Source organism: Globicephala melas, chromosome 8 (genome assembly GCF_963455315.2).
Source record: "Globicephala melas chromosome 8, mGloMel1.2, whole genome shotgun sequence".
Taxonomy (NCBI): domain Eukaryota; kingdom Metazoa; phylum Chordata; class Mammalia; order Artiodactyla; family Delphinidae; genus Globicephala; species Globicephala melas.
In genome coordinates, this window is record NC_083321.1 from 37,379,253 (window position 1) to 37,406,947 (window position 27,695).

The window sequence follows — 27,695 nt, forward strand, 5'->3', positions numbered from 1 at the left end:
TTATATTACTTTTATTTTTTAACCTTGTGAATGTATCACCTTTTGAAAAATAATGTTGTAAATAACTACATATTATATTTATTATATATTATTAAATATATAATATTATTAAAATCTTCACTGAAAAAAACCAATGGCTTTGAGCTAGTACTTAGAAATAAATGATCAAGTATCCATAATTTAAGTACATGTCCAACTTATATTGTTGGATCTTTTTACTTTATTCTAATTAATGGAAATTTAAAGTGCTTGGCTGATTTGATTATAATTTATTAGCCTAGAAGTCTAAACTGTATCACAAGGAAAACGTTGTTGCCTAATGAGATGCCAATGCTTTCTGGATACTCTAAATTATTTACAGAGATTATAGTAGCATGGAGCAGAATTACATTATTGATAAAATTACCTTTGAAAGATAGTTTTTAAAATGTTCTGTGTAGAAATGAGCACACCTAGCATTCAGATCTTGGGTTATAATATCATACTCCAATAAAAGGAATCAGGGCTCCTTGGGGGAAAAAAAAGGTTGATTTACAACTGAAGCAGAAAGTATATGACATGAAGAAGCTGCAAGATCTTATATGCCAGAAGCTACAGAAGTGCTCAAACTAAACAAAAACCCTATGTTGATGGGGGTATGTCAAAGGGACACAGTAGTCGACTGAATGAGCTCCCAACGGCCAAAGCTGGAACGACTTGAGAAACAAAATAAAGATGCGCTTAATTATAACCCAAAATATAAAATAAAATTCATGAGCCCATACTGATATTAGTAAATGACTGAATGAATGAATAAAAAGGAGAGAAGAGACAAATCTCCCATGCAGAAGAAACCCAAATAATTTAGGAAGATACTCTACTCCCAAGGAGAGGGAACATAACTCCCCACTCCCTAAGTGTGGGCTGTACAGAGACTTCCTTCCAAGGAGCACAGCATGGAAAGACGGAAAAAAGAGTAACTTTACAGTAGAGAAACCTAACAGTACCTCAGCAAGTGACTGAGGTCAACATCAACTGGAATAAATCATGTTGATAGTATGTACTCTGGAAATGATGTGATGAAAATGCTACCTAACCTCTGTGTCTTCCTCCCCAAAATCCATTATTTCAGTCTCACTATGAGAAAAACACCAGACAAATTCCAACAGAGGAGCATTCTACAGAATATCTGACCAGTACTCCTCAAAACTGCCAAAGTCATCAAAAACAAGGAAGGCCTCAGGAATTCCCTGGCGGCCCAGTGGTTAGCATTCAGTGCTTTCACTGCCAGGGCCTGGGTTCAACCCCTGGTCTTGGAACTATGATCCTGCAAGCCGCGTGGCGTGGCTGGGGAAACAAAAATACACAAGGAAAGCCTAAAAAAGAAATTGTCATGGTCTAGAGGAGTCTAAGGAGACATGAATAACTAAATGTAATGTGGTATCCTGGAAGGGATACTAAAACAGAAAAAGAACATTAGGTAAAAACTAAAGTATGGACTTTAGTTAATGACAATGTATTATGTATATATTATCTATATACACTTATCTATTCAGGTAACTTGAGACAGTCTGTGGCTTTTTTCTCCTCTATAAAGTAGATCTAATAATTACTTTTCAGGGCTGTTAGATAATGTATACAAAGCATACTGTTATTCTCATTATAATCAATGTTGTAAACGAATGTGTTGGTTTTCATGTATGTGTATTCTTCTCAGCAATGAGGACACTGCTGACAAAGGCATTATAGCTGGTAGGACAAAATGAGTCATGAGGAACTCATATGATTGCTTGAAGCAGCAGGTGACAGTACCTGATGCTCTCAGTGCCTTATGTCATTCAGACGTGAAATCAGGCCTAATCCTTTAAATCCAATAAATCATGCCAGGATTAAAGGCTACAGAAAGGTAGCTTGAAGAAATCTTATAGATATTCCACTAATAAAAACAAATCATAGCTAAAAGAGTTTATTATGATTTACCAAAACGTTATGTGTTCAGATCAGGGTAATATTCTTAGAAAAGGGTCAGATCTTTTAGTCCTACGTCTCTCCATTAAAAGTGGAAGCTAACTTTATTAGCTACATCAATACTAAGAAAACTAAACACTAAAACTAACCTAACATGAATAAAGAAGGAAGGGAAATAAAAATAGAGACCAGGAAATGGGAGAGAGATTTTTAAAGGAAAAGGATTATTGTATTTGTTACTAGTAGGACACCTACCACAACTGACAAGTTGCACACTCGTTTTCTGCCCCCTATTTCTCCAGTTGTTTTACTTGTGAGCAGAGTTTCCTAGTCAAGCAAAGGGGGACCTCATAGTATCACCACATGAGTGAAAGTGAAATGTCAAGATGCTTTCACATAGAGACGCTTCTAACACATAGGATACCATCATAAGAACTAGAAAAAGCAGCCCTCTCTGGGTGGAACAATTAGAAGAGAGCACCTGTTCCTCTGGGTTAAGCCAGCAGGAGCTGGATAGGCCCCCACTCACCTCTTGAACTAGACACAACCTGCACAATGGTATGTGGTGGCCTTGCCTGCAACTAAGGAAAACTTGGTTAACCCTATGGCACAGAGCACATAACTTACTTTTTCTGGGGGGTGGGGGAAAAGGTAGATTTTTAATAACTGCTTTTATCACCAGGTTAAGTCATGCAGTTACAAAGTAGTGAGAAATTTCTGAAAGGATATTATTGTTAAAAAGACTCATTCTTACATAGATAATATCTAGTACTTCATTGGGACAGTACTGTTCAAAAGGTCCTGACCAAACAACTCCCCAAAAAAACACAACCTTAGGTTGTTTCCAGCCCACTGGGAATGAAGCCGTGCGCGGAAGATGAGGCCTGTAAAAGACGACACAGTCAGGGCGAGTCAGAGCCTTTGGTAATGCTCAGAGCCGCCAGCCAGACGCCAAAGACAGAGCTCAAGTGGTTTCTCCTGAGACACTCTACTTGAATTACTGTTCAATTAGTCAACACAACACATCTTCAAAAGAGAACAATTAACATGATAAGGAGATGACTGCATTCTTTGGGCTGTATGTTGTAATTGTGGTTAGTAAATTCTGACAGTCTTAACAAAAATAGTCTCCATTATTTGCAGGTATGAAATTCTCTACCAGGCTTTTTATTTTTGCTGGATGACTAAATGTGATTGACAAGCTATAAATGATACTGTTTTATGTTATAAAAATACTAACTTTTTTCATTTATTATATTTACAGGCATTCACTGCTTGAGTCAAGGTTAGGCTTAAGTGATTAAAGGCAATTTTATTACAGCAGCATGTATTTATTTTATTCTAAAAGAATAAAATGCATAAAGAGAAAGTTTGTGTGTAACCTCTCAAAAATTGAGCTATTTTGCTGATGTAGAATACCAGTAACTCACTTGAGGACCACGCTACCTTCTGAAAATGCCATATACCTGCTTCTTACATGTGTCAAAGCACTTGATACTTGTCCAGAGCTGAAGCGGCAAGCTACCGACTGCTCTTGGACAACAGGTGCTTCCCTGGGGCTACAGCTTACTGTGCTGGGAAGCAGCCATGGAGCAAAGCAGCACAGGCAGATGGAAAAAACCTTTTTATTTAAAGGCAAAATGCCCAAATGGCTCTCTGGCATAGCTAATTTCTACTATCACGAATTCGCTTATATATGATCCCCTAACCTTAATTTTTTTCTTCTTAAGGGGCTGATTTGGATTAACTTGTTGAGAATGGCGTATAACTTACTTTTAATAAGATGCACAGGCCATAGCAACTGATCCACTTCCTTACTGGGATGAATGGCCTCTTCTGAAGCGAAAATCTTAGAAGTCACGCTTGACGGTCGCCATCTTGAGGAAAAATGGCAAAGCCGCAAAGCCACTTCCGATTGATCTGGAATTGGTCTGTAGTAAGAGGGGGCATATAGAGAACTCCTGGGCCCCGGCGGGTAAGGAGGCGCTGCAGACACACAGGGAACGACAATGACCAGCAGCCCAGCATCCAGGAGGCAAACCAAGGGGAGGAGGAGGAAGGTGGATACAGTGAAGAGGGGTTGAGAGGGAGTGAAGGAAGGAAAAGGGTCTCCCTCCACCAAAAATGAGACCTACCACCGGTAAAGTTATTTCAGCCTTTGCCCTGAAGCCTCTGCTCTTCCTTCCCTCCGCCCCCCGCGCCCCCATTCTTCTCCTCCCCCAGCTCTTAGCTCCAGGACCGAGCCCAGGGTCCACGAGCCCACAGTCCCCAGGCTCTGGGCCTAGGACGTCCAGGCGCACGGTACTCCTGGCCACCCTCACACGGGTGAAGGGCCAGCCGCCCCGCAGGGGGATGCATGCCGCCTGCAGGGGACCCAGAGTCAACGCCAAGCAAAAAGCATACACTCCGGCGGCGCCCACTCTCCCGCTAGCCCGCAGCACTCCCGCGGCCCAGCTCATGGCCGCCCGAGGAAGAGGAAGAAAATGGAGGAAAGCGGAGGGGAAGCTGGTTGAAGCTCAGAGGAGGAAAACCTTTGGCTACTGAGGCTGCGTAAGGCGGCGCCCAGCCCGTGCGGACCTCGCGGGGGCCAAGCGCTCCAGGTGCAGGCGCGAGGCCAGGAGGCGAGCCCTAGAGGCACTGCGCCTGCACCTGTTGCAGGTTGCGGTTCCTGTGGCTGGCGGGTTTCTGCCTGGCTGGCAGGCACACTGAAGTAGAGGGACTCAGCTCTCAAACGGAGTGTTCCTTGCCCAGAGAGGCAAGGAACACCAGGGAGCCCAGGTAAATTTATTTCTAACGAAATCTTGTCTAGATGTATGGGATAAGGGCTTTTTGACTCTTGATTGGGAATTTTTCACCAGGGCTGTGGGAGAAAAGGATCTCAGGGCTACTGTTTACCACCCAAATACGAGCTGAAGTAGAAAAAACATTTAATTTAAACCCTCTATGCAAAGGAGATTTTTAAATAAGATACAAAACCCTAAGAATTTGATCAGGGCAGTGCTAATTGATAACCATATATACAATTGATAACCATTTCTACAACTCATTATTTATGAAGTCGTTAAATGTAGAATCTAATAAAATCCCCCTCTCATCCGTTAATTGGGGATGAACCAAGGTTTCCACTTCTCTTCTCCCAGCACATTCTACCCAAACTGTTTTCTTACTCATTTGTGAATCATAAAACATAATAGACATCTGACAAATTCTTTTACAAAATGTAGAGCAGTGTTTCTCAGCCTTTTTTCATTATCTTTCCCTCAAGAGCTTCTTCAGACATTAACCCTAATCGTTCAGCTCCCTCACCTGCCCCCACAGCATGAGATTAAATATTATGGAGTGAGACTTTTGTCTGGTAGCGTTGACCTTTGGAGAGCCAAACCCTTGTAATATCAAAGATTTCTTTCACCAACCCCCCCACCCAAGAACCAATTTTCACCCCCTAGGGGCAATATTGCTCCAGCTGAGAACACATGATGTACAGCAGTTTTATTTCCTAGAATATTCCCTGTAGAAAGTATATTTTGAAGCTTTTTGATCTCTGCAAGGATCTCCTAAAACGAAGCTTTAATTTGGTGTAAGAGAGGAGCTTAAAACGAGGCAAACACACGTGGAACAACTCCTACAGAGCACCTACTGAACGCTGGCAGAAGACCTCAGACCTCCCAAAAGGCAAGAAACCCCCCACGTACCTGGGTAGGGCAAAAGAAAAAAATAAACAGAGACAAAAGGATAGGGACGGGTCCTGCACCAGCGGGAGGGAGCTGTGAAGGAGGAAAAGTGTCCACACACTAGGAAGTCCCTTCGCGGGCGGAGACTGCGGGTGGCGGAGTGGGGGAGCTTCGAAGCCGCGGAGGAGAGCACAGCAACAGGGGTGCGGAGGGCAAAGCGGAGAGATTCCAGCGCAGAGGATCAGGGCCGACCGGCACTCACCAGCCGAGAGGCTTGTCTGCTCACCCGCCGGGGCGGGCGGGGTTGGGAGCTGAGGCTGCGGCTTCAGTCGGAGCGCCGGGAGAGGACTGGGGTTGGCGGCGTGAACACAGCCTGCAGGGGGTTAGTGCACCACGGCTAGCCGGGAGGGAGTCTGGGAAAAAGTCTGGACCTGCCGAAGAGGCAAGAGACTTTTTCTTGCCTCTTTGTTTCCTGGTGCGCGAGGAGAGGGGATTAAGAGCGCTGCTTAAAGGAGCTCCACAGACGGGCGCGAGCCGCGGCTAAAAGCGCGGACCCCAGAGACGGGCATGAGACGCTAAGGCCGCTGCTGCCGCCACCAAGAAGCCTGTGTGCGAACACAGGTCACTATCCACACCCCCCTTCCAGGGAGCCTGTGCAGCCCGCCACTGCCAGGGTCCCGGGATCCAGGGACAACTCCCCCGGGAGAACGCACGCACGCACGGCGCGCCTCAGGCTGGAAACCTCACGCCGGCCTCTGCCGCCGCAGGCCCGCCCCGCACTCCGTGACCCTCCCTACCCCGGGCCTGAGTGAGCCAGAGCCTCCGAATCAGCGGCTCCTTTAACCCCATCCTGTCTGAGCAAAGAACAAACGCCCTCTGGCGACCTACACGCACAGGCGGGGCCAAATCCAAAGCTGAGCCCCTGGGAGCTGTGAGAACAAAGAAGAGAAAGGGAAATCTCTCCCAGCAGCCTCAGAAGCAGCGGATTAAAGCTTCACAATCAACTTGATGTACCCTGCATCTGTGGAATACATGAATAGACAACGAATCATCCCAAATTAAGGAGCCGTGTGGATGAAAGGCTCATGGTACTGCAGCCAGGAGTTAGTGCTGTGTCTCTGAGGTGGGAGAGCCAACTTCAGGACACTGGTCCACAAGAGGCCTCCCAGCTGCATATAATATCAAACGGCGAAAATCTCCCAGAGATCTCCATCTCAACACCAGCACCCAGCTTCACGCAATGACCAGCAAGCTACAGTGCTGGACATCCTATGCCAAACAACTAGCAAGACAGGAACACAACCCCACCCATTATCAGAGAGGCTGCCCAAAATCATAATAAGTCTACAGACACCTCAAAACACACCACCAGACGTGGACCTGCCCACCAGAAAGACAAGATCCAGCCTCATCCACCAGAACACAGGCACTAGTACCCTCCACCAGGAAGCCTACACAACCCACTGAACCAACCTTAGCCACTGGGGACAGATACTAAAAACAACAGGAACTACGAACCTTCAGCCTGCAAAAAGGAGACCCCAAACACAGTAAGATAAGCAAAATGAAAAGACAGAAAAACACACAGCAGATGAAGGAGCAAGATAAAAACCCACCAGACCTAACAAATGAAGAGGAAATAGGCAGTCTACCTGAAAAAGAATTCAGAATAATGATAGTAAAGATGATCCAAAATCTTGGAAATAGAATAGACAAAATGCAAGAAACAGTTAACAAGGACCTAGAAGAACTAAAGATGAAACAAACAATGATGAACAACACAATAAATGAAATGAAGAATACTCTAGATGGGATCAATAGCAGAATAACTGAGGCAGAAAAACAGATAAGTGACCGGGAAGATAAAATAGTGGAAATAACTACTGCAGAGCAGAATAAAGAAAAAAGAACGAAAAGAACTGAGGACAGTCTCAGAGACCTCTGGGACAACATTAAACGCACCAACATTCGAATTATAGGGGTTCCAGAAGAAGAAGAGAAAAAGAAAGGGACTGAGAAAATATTTGAAGAGATTATAGTTGAAAACTTCCCTAATATGGGAAAGGAAACAGTTAATCAAGTCCAGGAAGCACAGAGAGTCCCATACAGGATAAATCCAAGGAGAAATACGCCAAGACACATATTAATCAAACTGTCAAAAATTAAATACAAAGAAAACATATTAAAAGCAGCAAGGGAAAAACAACAAATAACACACAAGGGAATCCCCATAAGGTTAACAGCTGATCTCTCAGCAGAAACTCTGCAAGCCAGAAGGGAGTGTCAGGACATATTTAAAGTGATGGAGGAGAAAAACCTGAAACCAAGATTAGTCTACCCAGCAAGGATCTCATTCAGATTTGATGGAGAAATTAAAACCTTTACAGACAAGCAAAAGCTGAGAGAATTCAGCACCACCAAACCAGCTCTACAACAACTGCTAAAGGAACTTCTCTAGGCAAGGAACACAAAAGAAGGAAAAGACCTACAATAACGAACCCAAAACAATTAAGAAAATGGTAATGGGAACATACATATCGATAATTACCTTAAATGTAAATGGACTAAATGCTCCCACCAAAAGACACACACTGGCTGAATGGATACAAAAACAAGACGCATACATTTGCTGTCTACAAGAGACCCACTTCAGACCTAGAGACACATACAGACTGAAAGTAAGGGGATGGAAAAAGGTATTTCATGCAAATGGAAACCAAAAGAAAGCTGGAGTAGCAATTCTCATATCAGACAAAACAGACTTTAAAATAAAGACTATTAGAAGAGACAAAGAAGGACACTACATAATGATCAAGGGATCGATCCAAGAAGAAGATATAACAATTGTAAATATTTATGCACCCAACATAGGAGCACCTCAATACATAAGGCAAATACTAACAGCCATAAAAGGGGAAATCGACAGTAACACATTCATAGTAGGGGACTTTAACACCCCACTTTCACCAATGGACAGATCATCCAAAATGAAAATAAATAAGGAAACACAAGCTTTAAATGATACATTAAACAAGATGGACTTAATTGATATTTATAGGACATTCCATCCAAAAACAACAGAATACACATTTTTCTCAAGTGCTCATGGAACATTCTCCAGGATAGATCATATCTTGGGTCACAAATCAAGCCTTGGTAAATTTAAGAAAATTGAAATTGTATCAAGTATCTTTTCCGACCACAACGCTATGAGACTAGATATCAATTACAGGAAAAGATCTGTAAAAAATACAAACACATGGAGGCTAAACAATACACTACTTAATAACGAAGTAATCGCTGAAGAAATCAAAGAGGAAATCAAAAAATACCTAGAAACAAATGACAATGGAGACACGACGACTCAAAATCTATGGGATGCAACAAAATCAGTTCTAAGAGGGAAGTTTATAGCAATACAATCCTACCTTAAGAAACAGGAAACACCTTGAATAAACAACGTAACCTTGCACCTAAAGCAATTAGAGAAAGAAGAACAAAAAAACCCCAAAGTTAGCAGAAGGAAAGAAATCATAAAAATCAGATCAGAAATAAAGGAAAAAGAAATGAAGGAAACAATAGCAAAGATCAATAAAACTAAAAGCTGGTTCTTTGAAAGGATAAACAAAATTGATAAACCATTAGCCAGACTCATCAAGAAAAAAAGGGAGAAGACCGAAATCAATAGAATTAGAAATGAAAAAGGAGAAGTAACAACTGACACTGCAGAAATACAAAAGATCATGAGAGATTACTACAAGCAACTCTATGCCAATAAAATGGACAACCTGGAAGAAATGGACAAATTCTTAGAAAGGCACAACCTGCCAAGACTGAATCACGAAGAAATAGAAAATATGAACAGAACAATCACAAGCACTGAAATTGAAACTGTGATTAAAAATCTTCCAACAAGCAAAATCCCAGGACCAGATGGCTTCACAGGCGAATTCTATCAAACATTTAGACAAGAGCTATCACCTATCCTTCTGAAACTCTTCCAAAATATAGCAGAGGGAGGAACACTCCCAAACTCATTCTACGAGGCCACCATCACCCTGATACCAAAACCAGACCAGGATGTCACAAAGAAAGAAAACTACAGGCCAATATCACTGATGAACATAGATGCAAAAATCCTCAACAAAATACTAGCAAACAGAATCCAACAGCACATTAAACGGATCATACACCATGATCAAGTGGGGTTTATTCCAGGAATGCAAGGATTCTTCAATATACGCAAATCAATCAACGTGATAAACCATATTAACAAATTGAAGGAGAAAAACCATATGATCATCTCAATAGATGCAGAGAAAGCTTTTGACAAAATTCACCACCCATTTATGATAAAAACCCTGCAGAAAGTAGGCATAGAGGGAACTTTCCTCTACATAATAAAGGCCATATATGACAAACCCACAGCCAACATCGTCCTCAATGGTGAAAAACTGAAAGCATTTCCACTAAGATCAGGAACAAGACAAGGTTGCCCACTCTCACCACTCTTATTCAACATAGTTTTGGAAGTTTTAGCCACAGCAATCAGAGAAGAAAAGGAAATAAAAGGAATCCAAATCGGAAAAGAAGAAGTAAAGCTGTCACTGCTTGCAGATGACATGATACTATACATAGAGAATCCTAAAGATGCTACCAGAAAACTACTAGAGCTAATCAATGAATTTGATAAAGTAGCAGGATACCAAATTAATGCACAGAAATCTCTGGCATTCCTATACACTAAGGATGAAAAATCTGAAAGTGAAAACACTCCCATTTACCATTGCAACAAAAAGAATAAAATATCTAGGAATAAACCTACCTAAGGAGACAAAAGACCTGTATGCAGAAAATTATAAGACACTGATGAAAGAAATTAAAGATGATACAAATAGATGGAGAGATATACCATGTTCTTGGATTGGAAGAATCAACATTGTGAAAATGACTCTACTACCCAAAGCAATCTACAGATTCAGTGCAATCCCTATCAAACTACCACTGGCATTTTTCACAGAACTAGAACAAAAACTTTCACAGTTTGTATGGAAACACAAAAGACCCTGAATAGCCAAAGCAATCTTGAGAACGAAAAATGGAGCTGGAGGAGTCAGGCTTCCTCACTTCAGATTATACTACAAAGCTACAGTAATCAAGACAGTATGGTACTGGCACAAAAACAGAAAGATAGATCAATGGAACAGGATAGAAAGCCCAGAGATAAACCCACGCACATATGGTCACCTTATCTTTGATAAAGGAGGCAGGAATGTACAGTGGAGAAAGGACAGCCTCTTCAATAAGTGGTGTTGGGAAAACTGGACAGCTACATGTAAAAGTATGAGATTAGATCACTCCCTAACACCATACACAAAAATAAGCTCAAAATGGATTAAAGACCTAAATGTAAGGCCAGAAACTATCACACTCTTAGAAGAAAATATAGGCAGAACACTCTATGACATAAATCACAGCAAGGTCCTTTTTGACCCACCTCCTAGAGAAATGGAAATAAAGACACAAATAAACAAATGGGACCTAATGAAACTTCAAAGCTTTTGCGCAGCAAAGGAAACCATAAACAAGACCAAAAGACAGCCCTCAGAATGGGAGAAAATATTTGCAAATGAAGCAACTGACAAAGGATTAATCTCCAAAATTTATAAGCAGCTCATGCAGCTTAATAACAAAAAGACAAACAACCCAATCGAAAAATGGACAGAAGACCTAAATAGACATTTCTCCAAAGAAGATATACAGACTGCCAACAAACACATGAAAGAATGCTCAACATCACTGATCATTAGAGAAATTCAAATCAAAACTACAATGAGATATCATCTCACACTGGTCAGAATGGCCATCATCAAAAACTCTAGAACAATAAATGCTGGAGAGGGTGTGGAGAAAAGGGAACCCTCTTACACTGTTGGTGGGAATGTAAATTGATACAGCCACTGTGGAGAACAGTATGGAGGTTCCTTAAAAAACTACAAATAGAACTACCGTATGACCCAGCAATCCCACTACTGGGTATATACCCTGAGAAAACCATAATTCAAAAAGAGTCATGTACCAAAATGTTCATTGCAGCTCTATTTACAATAGCCCAGAGATGGAAACAACCTAAATGTCCATCATCGGATGAATGGAAAAAGAAGATGTGGCACATATATACAATGGAATATTACTCAGCCATAAAAAGAAACGAAATTGAGCTATTTGTAATGAGGTGGATAGACCTAGAGTCTGTCATACAGAGTGAAGTAAGTCAGAAAGAGAGAGACAAATACCGTATGCTAACACATATATATGGAATTTAAGAAAAGAAATGTCATGAAAAACCTAGGGGTGAAACGGGAATAAAGACACAGACTTACTAGAGAATGGACTTGAGGCTATGGGGAGGGGGAAGGGTAAACTGTGACAAAGCGAGAGAGAGGCATGGACATATATACACTACCAAACGTAAGGTAGATAGCTAGTGGGAAGCAGCCGCATAGCACAGAGAGATCAGCTCGGTGCTTTGTGACTGCCTGGAGGGGTGGGATAGGGAGGGTGGGAGGGAGGGAGACGCAAGTGGGAAGAGATATGGGAACATATGTATATATATAACTGGTTCATTTTGTTGTGAAGCTGAAGCTAACATACCATTGTAAAGCAATTATACTCCAATAAAGATGTTAAAATGAAAAAAAAAAATAAAGGAGATTAAATGAAAAAAAAAAAAAAACGAGGCAAAATCCACAGAAGACTCCCCTCCCCCCATCCTAACTAAACTCTCATGACCATATTTTGTACATTCAAGGGAAAAGTTGAAAAAAAAGTAAAGACAACAAAATAATGGGAAACTAATTATGTTCAGTAATAGATGACTGAAATGAAAGCTATTAAATAGCAAGAATAACAGAGAGTTAACCGTAACTCTCTGACTAAATGGGTTTGCCTCCACCAGAGCTATGTAGGTCCTCAGGGTCTGCATATATGCCTTCTAATTTTTCCCACTGGTCCTGTCCTAGTCTAATTTGTAAATTACCTCGCTCCTGATTTTTTAGTTTTTGTTTCACTGTGTATTTCCTATAGCTGCCTTAAATTCTTTGTGGAATCAAGGAAATATATATATATATAAATTTTTTTTTTTTTTTCTGTGGTACACGGGCCTCTCACTGTTGTGGCCTCTCCCGTTGTGGAGCAACAGGCTCCGGACACGCAGGCTCAGCAGCCATGGCTCACAGGCGCAGCCGCTCCGCGGCATGTGGGATCTTCCCGGATCGGGGCATGAACCCGTGTCCCCTGCATCGGCAGGGGGACTCTCAACCACTGCGCCATCAGGGAAGCCCGGAAATATATATTTTTGTATGAAGCACATGCACTCCTACCTTGGACACCAAGAGGGAGCTACCAATTGACTGTTACCAAGCATCCATCAATAACCAGTTAGATGAGGTACCATAAATACTCACTGTGAAATACCTGAGGGCAGAAATCATGTCATACTGAACTCATAACCATAACACAGCAAGCACAGTAGTAGTTTGCTAAAAGAATAACCTAGAGGATGGTCTAAACTCCCTGTGTGGTATTTCAACAGAGGGACCAAATCAACTATTTGAGTTTATATTAATTGGTTTAATACTTGCAGGGTTGAAGATATTTAATTTTTTTATACCATGAAGTTATATTTCTATTTTCCTTCTGATATACATTGTCTTAAAAATAAGTACTTAGTAAAAATTATATATAAACACATAAAGTTAATGAAGCAATATAAAGTGAATATGCTGGTGCCCTAATGGAGGAAAGCACAAAACGAAATTTCAGTACTAGAAATTCTGTTGTTTTATGAGAAGAATCATAAGTTCTATATTAAATGGGTTAGTATACATATTCTACTAAACCTGAAGACAACTTTTACATATATGACATACTTCAGAAGTATAACTTACATCTGTACAGGGTGAGTATCATTAGAATAGAGAAATTCCTTTACCATTTCCTTTTTCTAGCCTTGAGAGGCTGGAGTTATGTCATAGGTCCAATGTTCTTTTATTTTTGAAAGATCAGGTGAAGATACTTTCAAAATGTAAAATATACAGTCTACTATCTTCTGTTCTATAAAACATGGAACATTAAAAGGTTTTAAAATATCAGGTCTTTTTGGACATCCCAAAGTGTGTTTACACTCTTCTTTAAAAGGGCCTCCTCCTCAGAATTCAAGTTAACTTTCACAACATCTGAGACACCATTTTGGCCCAAGACACAAGGGATACTGAGAAAGATTTCTTCTTTTATTCCATATAAGCCCTAAAAGGCAAAATTAGGTTATTATTCAGTAACCTGATATGGAAAAGCAGCTATGCAAGACAGCTTCAGAATAAGAATATACAGAGAGACTACGGAGCTCAAGAATCATTCGGAGGGCAGCAGAGTGATCGTCAACAGTACGAAGAGCATCCTAATGTCCTATGACCATGTGAGAACTTGTGTTTAAGGACATGAAGAATGTGCCAGATGCCTTCAAAGGGGCCCAAAAGGGCACTGTCTATTTTACCCCTTACCCTTGTCATATTTCTTTCTAAGCGGAAGAATGCAGTCTGATGAAGGACTGTGAGATCAAGCAGGCTGTGTTTGGTGTAAAATAATCAAGAGAACAGTGAAGGCAGAAGCAGGAAGTGGCTGGGCAGGCTCTGCTTTGTATAATCTTTACATGAGGGGATGCCACTGAGTTTGGACAACAGATGCTAACAGGTGGCTTCTCAAGCCTCCAGAGGTGGAGCCTCCAGTGGAGCCTAAGCTTCCAGGTACTCACATGCTCAGCAGGGTTTACGTAATTCCCCCGCTAGTCACCAGTGGAATGTACTCCTGCCCTCCTGGCTACCACTTGGCTTCTATCCAGGACCTTCCATGATGGACAGGGCCATGGAACGGGTGCAGCCATGGCCACCACCCTATCCTAGGGCCATGGAGCCTCCCATCAGCAGCCCTGATGTTCCCTCCACTCCTGCAGCTGAAGCCAAGGCTGTAGAGGCAGCTGCTAGAGCCTATTACAACCTGGGTAACCCACACAATGTCTACATGCCCACAAACCAGCCTCCACCTCCTCCCTGGAAGGTAGGAAGACCCAGTAGACCTCTCACACCTCTCTGCCCCCTACCACCCATTGCCTTTTCTTACCCCAGAATGTAGGGCTGGAGGAGGCAATGGGAAGGTCTTGTTGTTCCTCCAGTTGTGCCTGTAAAGTTACCAGAACCAGCGTTGAGAAAGGGAGAGGCTCCTTGACCCTGGAGTGGTGCCTCCCAGCTTCCCATAGTAGTTCAGAGCCCACAGGCACTACTCAGCCAGGCTTCCCTCTCACCGTCTCTGGGGCTCTCCTCAGGAGCTCAGCGTTCCTGCTTTACTCTAGTGGCCCACAGAGGGACTCCCTATCTACCTTTTCCACTGCAGTCCAACTCCCTCATTTTGGTAGCCACTTTATACTCAACCTCCTGATCTCCATCAGAACAGCCACATGTCTTCTCCTCAGGGTCCCCTGCCAGGCTCTACTCACATTCACTCCACTCTGGTCCGTGCCTCGCCATGGAAGGCCACTGTCCCACCAGACTGTCAGCCCACATTCCCTTCCCAGCCACATTCCAGCTGCAGTCACACTTGCCTGCCCCCGCTTCCCTTTCCTGTCCTTGGTCATTCTGTTGCTCCCTCTGTGTAGCACAATACCTTTTAGAGCTTTAACATGAGCTGCCAGGGGTTGGGTGGCATCAGGAACAAGGCAGCGTGGCTGGGGCAAAAGCCCTCCTGCCTTCCGTGCTGGTGTTTCAGGAATTTGCTCTCTCTCCTTTCACTGTATCTCTTCCTGCTAGAAAGGGCTTCTTGGATTAGAACTGGAAATGTATGTCCATGCCATTATGCCATTTGGGGGCTGCTGGGTAGACTGGAAACAAGGGCCCTGACCTCCAAGGCTGCCCTGGCCTAGCCCTGTGTACTGCCATGACCTGCTGCCCCCCCCCCCTTAGCCTATCCTCTTCCCTTTAAGCGTCATGCCTGGTTGGCAGTATGACCCCTGGATGCACTGAAATTTGCTTCCTTTCCTCATAGACTGGCCGTGAAGTGAGGAAATGGTTATTTAAAGAGAATTCCCTATTTATCTGACAAAAAATCAAGTTAATATATTAATGTTAAATAAACTCTATTGGCAACTTTATTTGCTGAAAATGTGAAGTAATAGAAATGAAGTAACTGGGAAAAAAGATTAAGAGCATACAAATGATTTTGCTCTTAATGTCAAATGTTTAAGTATTTCCCATAAACTATAACTCATCCACTGATTTGTTCAGTAAAGACTATGAAATTCCCGTATTACTCAACCTCTTTCCAGGAGCGTTCATTTGACACCTCCCTGACTCTTCTTCAGGAGCCCTCTGGGGGTAATTGCTTATTCTCCCACAGCCCTTTGTATCCTCAAAAGAGGAAGAGTGTAGAATCCACTGTATACCCCTCACTGTCTCTTCCAGATTATTAATCCCTTGCTCTCTTAAAAACAAAAACAATTCCCCCTATTTTTTGAGGCCCATCTTATTCAGCTCTTCTTTCCTTTCTAATGACCGTCTACAAACCTCTTGAGTATTCCATCTCATTCATAAAAGACTTTGACCCTAGCAATCTTCTCTCTCTATCCCAGTTTGTGCCATTATCCTTGGTGGCTTCATTGTCCATGTGGATAAACGAACCAATTCCCTTTCTTTCCAGTTTCTTGTCTTCTTTAGCTCATGGGACCTTCTCCCACCCCAAGTATCTTACTCTGAACCTTGTTATGAGGTTCCTCCATATCCAACTTATATTCCTTTCTTGTAACTCTTTTGCTACACCCTAAGACCCTTTGCCTATTTTAATTTTTATAAATATTTCTTAAATTCTTTATTACTCATTTTCTTTTTGTAATTTATTCATTTGTATGTAGATAACATTTAAGGGCAACGGTCTTGAATTTGACTGTGACCCTTTAGCAGAAGGTCAAACTCATTTTTAACAAGTATAGACACCAAAACTACCTACACCTCTATCTATCTCTGTCTTCCTCTCTTCTCTCTCCCCCTTTAACACTCCACAAGTAAAACCCAAACCCAGATGAATTCAGTTATCTACTTTCTCCACTCCTGCACTCAGGTCCCTAGAGAAAACCACACAACAAAGCTGATCTTTAACTTTTGTCAAAATTAATACTTATCTACCTCAAGCATCCACCTGACAGTAATTCTGCCTTTATTTTTTGTCAAATTCTATTTCTCACTATCTACAAAGGTGATTTCAAATCTTCTCAAACACCTGACTTTTCTATACCTCCCTTGACTTTCAGTAGATGATTTTGTCTCCTTTCACTAAAAAGAAGTCATCAGATGCTTCCAATGCCAAACTTACAAACCTATATGATTCACTACCTATCTTCTCTTTGTTATCCCCTATTAAAAAAGATAGTTGTCCCTCCTCCTTTCTGGGACTAATACCTTCACCAGTGCTCTGGATCCCACCCTCTCTGCTTATTACTTCTATCTTCAATATCTTCTTTACATCTTATCTTTTAAACAACAACAAAAAAACCTGCCTTGCCCTGATTCTCCTCTCCAGTTACTGCTCTCTCTCCTTAATTTCACAGCCACTTACCTCAAAAGAGCTGTTTATACTGGCTTTACTTTCTCCAGTCGACTTAAAACGTTCTCAGCTGGAGGTGATTTTGCCTTACCAAACATTCCCAAGGGACATTTGGTAATGTCTGGAGACATTTTTTTTTTAACATCTTTATTGGAGTATAATTGTGGAGACATTTTTGATTGTCAAAACTGGTATGCTACTGGCATCTAATGAGTAGAGGCCCGGGATGCTGCTAACATCCCACAATGCACAGGACAGCCCCAATAATGAAGAATTATCCAGCCCCAAATCAACAGTGCCGAAGTTAAGAAAACCCTGGTGTACTCCAATCAGAATTTTTCATTTCTATTACTTTATTAAACATCTGCTAAGGTTATCAATGACCTCTGTTACTTTACCTTCCTGGCATTTTAACCCTTATTTTATATGACTTCACATCAATCAAGAACAGAAAACCAATCCTTTCATCTTTAAGGCATCCTCCTTTCACTTGGTTACCATGATTCCATGTTCTCTTGGTTTTTAACTCTGGCCACCACTTAGTCACCTTCGTGGACTCACACTATAAACTCTGCTGTTAATACTGAAATTCCTCAAGACTCAATCTCAATCTGTCTTCTCACTTTATACTCTCTCCTTAGGCAAGCTCGTTGAAATTCATGGTTTCAGCTACCATGTGTAAGGGATATCTACTGTCTTTGCCTGTCTAGTATCTCTTTCTCTCTCTCTTTTTTTTTTTTCTTAATGTTGACAGAACCTCTCTTTTCCTTTCAGGAACTGCCTCTCTCCGAACTGACAAGTATCACAGGAATGGACAAGTGATCCCAGAAAGGCCAATTATCAAGAAATTAATATGGGTAAAGGGAGAGGCAGGGTTCTGATACTATAGGCTCTAAGCCTGCAGATGCTGAGGGCCATCTTTGTTGCCCCATGGAAAAAGTCCACATGAGCTTGAAGCCAATAAGAGTGAAAAGATGAGCCAAGATTGTGGAGAGAAAAGGTAGCTCTAATGATATAGTTTGAGCATGTGGTTCGGGCCTCCTTGGCATTTCGGTTACATGAGCCAATATATCTTCTTTTTATTAAGCTAGTTTGGGTTGGCTTCTGTGGCTTTTAACTAAGAGCCCTGATATACACTTTTTATGCTGATGATGCTCATATTTATAACTCCAACCCCAAACTCTTATGAATTCCAGAAGCTTGTACCTAACTGACTATTTCCTCTGAGATATTGCAAAGGCACCTCAAATTCAATTTCTCCATAACTACAAACATGATCTTCAAACCTGATTCTCTTTGAATATGCCTTTCCTCAGTGCATTATATAACCATTTATCTAACTGTGCAAAACAGAAACCTAAGAATGACCTTTATCTCCCTTATTTCCCACTTCATTCCATTATCAAGACCTATGAATTTTACCTCTTAAATATAGTATAACTCAAATTTGCCACCACCTCTTCATCTCTACTACTACCATCCTCTCTGTTCCGAGCTAACGCACATCCTCTTCCCAAGTTTACCCACCTCTACTCTTGTCCCCTTCAAATCTGTTCCATCCATCACAGCCCCAGGAATCTTTTTAACAAAAAAAGATTGTAAAACCAGTCCCTTTCTTAAGTTCCTTTGGTGGCTTTCCATAGCTCTTATGGTAAGGACCCCCTTATAAGACTTTCAGTGGCCTGACCCTGCTTACTTCCTCCAGCCTTATCATGTACTTCCCTTTGCTCCCTTTGCTCTGTGCATTTCAACCACTGACTTTTTTTTTTCAGATCCTCAGGTGCTCTCTACTTATATCTACCTCAGGTCCCCTACACATGTGTTCCCTCTGCTTGGAATATTAGTCCAGCCTTGCAAATTAACTTCTACTCATTATTCAGATTAGGTCATTTTACTTCCTTAGGAAATCTTCCCTAACCACCACAAACACCCCCTCCGCAGAGTAAATTCTCTTCTTGAATACTCTAAGAACTTCGTAGTTTGTCATCATAGCACTTAACACAATGTGTTATTATATATTTACAATTGTTTTATTAAGTTCCTATCTTTCATTAAACTCTATGAGGTCAGGGCCTCTATTTTGTTCACCAACATATTCTCAAAATTTTGTATAATGCCTGGCACATAGTAAAGACTCAGCAATATTTAAACAAAGATGATAAGTGAAGATTCTATTTAAGCCTACCTTAACCATAGTGGAAACTGGATGCACTCTCCTGAGATTTTTCAGAATTGATCTTACCAGACCTGTCACAGACAGTCCAACAGCCCAAGAGGTATACCCCTTCAGCTTGATAATCTCATAGGCACTACAGTTGTGGAAAGTAAGAAAATCAAATTCATGAGAAGTTGATTCAGAGAGAACATAATATTTTTCAAGCATCTGTTCTGAAGCAATCTACATGTCAATACCACTCTTAAAATTTTCTCAGAGATGTCGTCTTGAAATTATTTATGAATAGGCAGTAAAAATTTCTATATTATTCTCATAAACTTCATTATTCACTTCAAATAATAGTTCACCCTTCTTTCATCATAAAGGTGGAATATTAGGTCATTGTGCCACTCAAAATGAAACTTTTAATTTTAAATTTTTTCTTAAATATCCAAACATAGACTCTGATCACCTTGAAAGTTGGCATATACATCTTGCTGACCACATAATATTGTTACTAAGGTGCCAGTGTAAATTTAAACTTTATATAATTATAAGCCAAGTTACACATTTTTCCCAAGAATATATTATTAAATCAATAACATACTGAAATATGGGGAAATGTTCATAATACATTTTCAAAGGAAAATAGCATAATCCTAAACATTATGAAACATTATGCAATTTCTTATCTCAGCCTTGTAAAAAACATAATGCATTTTTATAGGAACTTTAGAATCATATCAATCCACCAAATTATTAATAGTGATTATTTTTGAGTGACAGGCTTGCAGGTGAGATTATCTTCTTTCTTTAATTAATTAATTAATTAATTAATTAATATTTTGGCTGCATTGAGTCTTCGTTGCTGCATGTGGGCTTTCTCTAGTTATGGTGAGCGGGGGCTGCTCTTCATTGTGGGCTTCTTATTGCAGTGGCTTCTCATTGCAGAGCATAGGCTCTAGGCACACAGGCTTCAGTAGTTGTGGCATGCAGGCTCAGCAGTTGTGGCTTGCGGGCTCTAGAGCACAGGCTCAGTAGTTGTGGCGCATGGGCGTAGTTGCTCTGCACCATGTGGCATCTTCCCGGACTAGGGCTCGAACCCATGTTCCCTGCCTTGGCAGGCGGATTCTTAACCACTGCACCACCAGGGAAACCCCAGGGTGACATTATCTTCTTTATGCTTATGAATTTTCTTATTTTCTACAATAAATATGTATTTTATTTTTGCATTGCCACCAACAGCGATCTCGGGTTTGGACTGACAGTAAAACTCAAAGGACAAAGAAGTTTTAACCTAGCTCTTATATAATTTTGAGAAAAGGATCCAGGACAAGAAACACACAATGTACAGTATCATTATTTGTATCAGATGGTCTTGCAACTACCTAGGCACAGTTTTAAGGCCCCAGGACTGCACACAACACACTCGGTAGCAAATTACACTGATGTGTAAATGGACAAGCTCAACACAGGAAAGTTGGGCCTGCACTACACTTATTGTGGTGTCCTGTGATTTGACTATCAATCCAAAACCAGGGGCACTACTAGAGGGCAAGAGAATTGATGTCAAAATTAAAATTAACTTTCAGATCCTCAATATAACCAAGACTCTGTGGGGTAAGTAAAAAGAAAGGAAGGAAAGTTTTGCCTAGAGATTGATTGACTAGTGGTGTATGAGTTGAAGAAAGCTTTGCAGTAGATAAGTGGGGACAAATCTTACCAGTAGAATCTGGATGACAGGTTTACCCTCTGAGGAATTAACAAAATGTCTTGAGAAAGAGAAGAGGGTTGAGAAGAAAATGGCTAAAAACATAATCCTTTAGTTGCTATTAACCATCCTAATGAAATTAAAACCGCTGGTGTAAAAGGGAGGATAGAGAACAAGCAGTTTCAAGGCTGGTATTTTAAGACAAAGACTGACCCATGCTGTAAACTAAATGCTCTATTCAGAACCTGGAAAGACAGCCTATTAAATCATGATGTCACTCCCCTGCAATTGTTAGTTAGGCACTGGAAAATCAGAGGCTATAACATAAAAGAGTTGAGTCATTTTTAGATAAGTACTAGCAGTATCCTGAGGATTCTTTGTAACTATAGATCCTCTGCTAAATGAACAAGGGGCAAATAATTTAATGCTGGACATTGCATTGTTGAGAGGACTAACTGGAATGAGTACTGATCTGTAATGTGTTGCAGTGTTTGGTATTCAAATCATACAGGACTACAGTGGAAAATGTGATCTTAATCACTATTCCCTTATAGCAATAGTGTTTCAAATGAAAAAGAAACTAGCAGTCCCTGTAGTACAATTATCTGGGATTGGGCAGACAAAAGCCTAACACTGTGACCTCCCTATAAAGATGGGCTACTCCATGACATCTGGAAACCAGTATTGGCTAAAACATGTTCCTTTGTGGCTGGGTTATAACTGAGCCACCAGATCAGTTAGATTCCTGCATTTACTGGGAAATGGTCTCTAGTGGTCCCTGTAACTGGAAATATATGGTACAATACGTGGGTAAGGGACATTTTTGTTACGATATGAAATGATACTGTAATATTAACATATGTTTCATTTGCTAGGCATTAATTTAATCTCTTATCCAAAGCTATGTGGCATAACAAAGGTTTGTAGGTCCCCTTAAGGAAATCTAAGAAAATGAAACATACCAATAAAAATTATCACAGTGAAAAGATATTTTGGGATATTGACCTGAAACTTCCAATTGATGTGGAAATAGTTTGACTAGAAGAAGAAATAAATTTGCTTTAGAGAAACTGAACACACAAATGCATCTATCAATAACTTTAATAAGGTACAAGTGATAGTAAATAAAAGGGCAAAATAAGATAGTCCAATTAGTTAAGAATTACCAAAACATCTGGTGAGGGATTTTGGTTACCTATTGGATCTTATAGATCCTGGTAATTATAGGTGTATACAAGCTTGTTTTTTTTCTATGTGTAAAATATTAGGACATGCTTGTCACAGGAACTATGAAGGATATATGATACAAAGATAATCACCCAGGTCATGGGTGAATGGTTAACAGCAGGTATGGACCCTTTCCAAAAAGGCAGGAGTATCTGGGAAGATGACTTTGAGTTTGCTTTTTCACAAAACAGTTTCCTAGGTTTAAAAATCTAGTTAAATACTGGAGGATTCTAGGAAGATGGAGAAGTAGGAAGCACCAGGAATCTATCTCCCCAACTAGACAATAACTGCACTGCCAGAATCTGTCTGATATAACTTTTGGTGGAACTCTGGAGTCTTCCGAAAGCTTGAAATTTCTAGGGGAAGGTTTGTATGTTAAACTGTGGTTAGTTTCAGCCAATTTCAGCCCTTAGCAGAGTAGCAGGGCTGTTTACATGTACGGAAAGCAGTCTGTGCACAGCCTGTGAAAAGCACCCTTTCCTCCAAATATCAGAGATCTGTTCTCTAATGACTGATTACTGCTTCTGATGACAGAAGGGTAGACAAAGAGAGCAAAGCCATTGTTGTTGCACCTCCCCACTACTGTTGCAAGCCTCTCCCCCTCTGGCTAAAGTAACCTCCAAGGAATGTAAAGGGCAGGCACCCTTTCCCCCTTCCCTTAGTATTTCTTTTTCCCCTCATGGGAGCCAGACATTAAAGACCAGAACATACAAAAGCAGTGGCATATTTGGGGGAAATTAGAAAGTAACCACGTATGCCCAGGGAAAAGCACAGGCCTAGAAAAAAACTCAAAGGGGCTTCCCTGGTGGCGCAGTGGTTGAGAGTCCGCCTGCCGATGCAGGGGACACAGGTTCGTGCCCCGGTCTGGGAAGATCCCACATGCCACGAAGCGGCTGGGCCCGTGAGGTACCACAAAAAAAACCTCAAAGACCTTAAGAGTACACCTCAGGTTGGTCCTTGGTACAGAAACAGCCTTCAACAATCAAAAAACAAAAGCGATAACAATAACAACAAAAACCCTGGGGAAGGGATAGAATCTGATAACGTTGTCATATATTACTAGATTCAAACATCCAGTTTTCAACAACAGCAACAACAACAACAAATCACAAGGCACACAAAGAAATATAAAAGTATGGCCCATTCAAAGGAAAAAATGAATCAACAGAAACTGTCCCTGGAGGGAAAAGAAACTGATGGCAGATATACTAGACAAAGACTTTAAAACAACTGTCTTAAAGATACTCAAAGAACTAAAGGAAGAGGTAGAGAAAGTCAAGAAAATGATGAGTGAACAAAATGGAAATATCAATAAAGAAATATAAAACCTAAAAAGAACCCCCACCCCCAAAATTCTAGAGCTGAAAAGCACAATAACTGAAATGAAAAAAATCACTAGATGGACTAAGAAGCAGATTTGAGCAGGCAGAAGACAGAATCAGCAAACGTGAAGATAGGACAATGGAAATTACTGACTCAGGAACAGAAAGAAAAAAGACTGAAGAAAAGTGAAAAACAAGATCATCAGCAGATTTCTCACCAGAAACTTTGGAGGCCAGAAGGTACTGGGCAGATATATTTAAAGTGATAAAAAGAAAACAACTGTCAACCAAGAATCATGTCTTATACCGGCAAAACTGTTCTTCAAAAGTGAGGGAAAAATTAAGACTTTGCCAAAGAAACTAAAGCTTAGGGAGTTCTTCACTACTAGACCAGTCCTGCAAGAAATACTCAAGGCAGTCCTGCAGGATGAAATAAACAATAACTTGAAGCCATGTGAAAAAATAAAGATCTCAATAAAGGTAAATGCATGGGCAGTTATAAAAGCTAGTAATATTGTAACAATGGTTTATACTTACACTTTTTATTTTCTGCATAATTTAAGAGACTAATACATTAAAAAAATTAGTCTAAAAGCTAGTATTACTGTGACTTTGGTATGTAACTCCCATTTTCAAATTTAAGAAACAATTGCATTTAAAATAATTATTAGTTTATATTTTGGGGCAAACAGTGTGCAAAGATGCAATTTTGTGACATCAACAATCAAAAGGGGTGAGGATGGAACTATGAAGAAGCAGAGGTTTTGTATGTTATTGAAGTTAAGCTGGTAGAAATTCAAATAAGAGTATTATAACTTTAGGGTGCTAAAGGTAATCCTCCATGGCAACCAAAATGAAAACAGCTATAATAGCTATAGGATATATACAAAAGAAAATGAGACAGGAATTTAAATATTTCACTACAAAAAATAAACACAAAAGAAGACAGTAATGCAGGAAATGAGAAACAAGAAGCTCTAAGGCATATAGAAAACAAATAGCACAATGACAGAAGCTCCCATTATCAGTAATTACTTTACATGTAAACAAATTACACTCTACAATCAAAAGAGACTGACATAATGGATCAAAACACAGAAGCCAAGTACATGCTGTCAACATGAAACTTACTTTAAAGCCAAAGACACAAAGAGATTAAAAGTGACAGAATGGAGAAAGATATTTTATGCAAATAGTAACCAAAAGGGAGCAGGGGTGGCTATACTAATGTCAGATAAAATAGACTTCAAATCAAAAAAGTTTACAGTAGGCAAAGAAGGACATTACATACTAATTAGAGGTTCAATAAAGAAAATGAAAGAAAATAAAACAATAATTATAAACATGTATGCATCTAATAGCAGACCATCAAAATACATGAAGCAAAAACTGAAGGGAGAAATAGACAGTTCTACAATAATAATTGAAGACTTCAATACCCAACTTTCAATAATGGATAGATCAATCAAACAGAAGGTAAGTAAGGAAATAGAGAATTCAACACCACAGACCAACTAGATCTAACAGACAAATGGAACCCTTTACCCAACAATAACAGCATGTACATTCTCCTCAAGTGCACATAGGATATTTTCGAGAATAGACCATACGTTATGCCACAAATTAAGTCTCAACAGATATAAAAAGACAGGCATCATACAAAGTATATTCTCTGAAACAACTCTCTGAGGTGAATTTAGAAATCAATAACAGAAGTAACACTGGAAAATTCACAAATCTGTGGAAATTAAAAAGCACACTCTATAACAACCTAATGGATCAAAGAAGAAAGCACAATGGAAATTAGGAAATACTTAGAGATGAATGAAAATGAAGACATAACATAAAACTTATTGGTCAGAGAAAAAGCAGTGCTAAAGGGTAAACTTATAGCCATATATGCTTACATTAAAAAACACGAAAGATGTCAAACTAACATTACAACTTAAGGAACTAGAAAAAAAAGAACAAATTAAACCCAAATCTAGCAAATGGAAGTAAATAATGAAGATCAGAAATAACAAAATAGAGAATGGAAAAACAATAGAAAAAAAATCAATGGCTCTTTGAAAAGATCAACAAATTGACAACTTTTAGCTAGATGAATTAAGAAAAAAGAGAGAAGACTCAAATTACTAAAATCAGAAATGAAAGTGGAGCCATTATTACTGATTCTAAGCATTACCCATTTACCAAGGCCAGACAAAGTCACTATAAGAAAAAAACTAGAGGCGGAGGCACCACACAGGCCCGGGCAAGCTTCTGGGTTGCAGCCGTACGCCACGGCCTAGCATGTCGGAAGCGGATGAGGAGCAGCCCATGGAGACAATGGGCGCCACTGACAACGGACACAAGGCCACCACTGAAGGCAAGTGGCCAGCCGGCACTGGGGGCACGGTGGGTGCTGAAGGCGGAAGCACGGCGCCCCAGGCTGGCAACCAGAACGGCACGGAGGGCTACTAGATAAATGTCAGCAAGAACAAGGAGGATGCAGGAAGACTGTTCACTGGTGGCCTGAGCTGGGATACCAGCAAAAAGGACCTAAAGGATTATTTTACCAAATCTGGAGAGGTCATTGACTGTACAATAAAAATGGATCCAAAAAAAAAATGGATCCCAGGGCTTCCCTGGTGGCACAGTGGTTGAGAGTCCGCCTGCCGATGCAAAGGACAGGGGTTCATGCCCCAGTCCGGGAAGATCCCACATGCCGCGGAGCGGCTGGGCCCATGAGCCATGGCCGCTGAGCCTGCGCGTCCGGAGCCTGTGCTCCGCAACGGGAGAGGCCACAACAGAGAGAGGCCCGTGTACCGCAAAAAAACAAAAACAAAAACATACCAAGTATCTTTTCCAAACACAATGTTACAAAACTAGAAATTAACAGGAGGGAAACTGGAAAGTTCAAAAATATATGGAAATTAAACAACACACACCTGAACAACCAAAGAGTCAAAGAAGAAATCAAAAGGGAAATTTTAAAATATCTTGAAACAAATGAAAATGGAAACACAACATATGAAAACTTATGGGATGAAGCAAGAGCAGTTCGGAGAGGGAAGTCTATACAGCATTAAATGCCTACATTAAGAAAAAAGAAAGACCTCAAATAAACAACCTCAAGGACCCAGTAATAGAAGAACAAACCAAGTCCAAAGTTAGCAGAAGGAAGGAGATAACAAAGATCAGAGTGGAGATAAATTAAACAGAGACTAAAAGGACAATAGAAAAGGTCAATGAAACTAACACCTGGTTTTTTGAAAAGTTAAAATTGACAAACTAGACTAAGGAAAAAAGAGCAAAGACTCAAATAAAATCAGAAATGAAAACAGAGACCTTACAACTAATACCACACAAATACAAAGGATCACGACACTACTATGAACAATTATATGCCAACAAATTGGACACCCTAGAGGAAATGGATAAATTCCTAGAAACATAAACCTACCAACACTACATAATGAAGAAATAGAATAAATGAACAGACCAATAATGAGTAAAGAGATTGAATCAGTAATCAAAAATCTCCCAACAAAGAGAAGTCCAGGACCAGATGGCTTCCCTGGTGAACCTACCAAACATTTAAAGAATTAATGCCAATCCTTCTCAAACTCTTCCTCAAAATTGAAGAGTAGGGAAAACTCCCACACTCATTTTATGAGACCAACATTACTCTAATACCAAAACCAGATAAGGCTGCTACAGGAAAAATACAGGCCAATTTCCCTGATGAATACAGATGCAAAAATTCTCAACAAAATATTAGCAAACCAAATTCAACAATGTATTGAAAGGATCATAAATCATGATCAAGTGGGATTTATCCCTGGGATGTAAGGATGTTTTAACATATGCAAATCAATAAATGTGATATACCACATTAACAGAATAAAAATAAAAATTTTATTATCATCGCAATAGATGCAGAAAAAGCAATTACCAAAATTCAATATCTGTTCATGTCAATATCACATCAACAAAGTGGGTAGAGAAGGAATGTACCTAAACATAATAAAAGC

General features: G+C 40.4%; 1 protein-coding gene and 1 pseudogene across 1 annotated transcript in view; one reads left to right on the forward strand and one right to left on the reverse strand.

The window, feature by feature from the left end:
• LOC115857662 (L-lactate dehydrogenase C chain-like) overlaps positions 1-27,695 on the reverse strand; it is a 51,708-nt gene that overhangs the window by 9,875 nt on the left and 14,138 nt on the right. The gene's annotated exons all lie outside the window — the stretch shown is intronic.
• On the forward strand, positions 13,978-15,691 carry LOC115857394 (WW domain-binding protein 2 pseudogene; annotated as a pseudogene).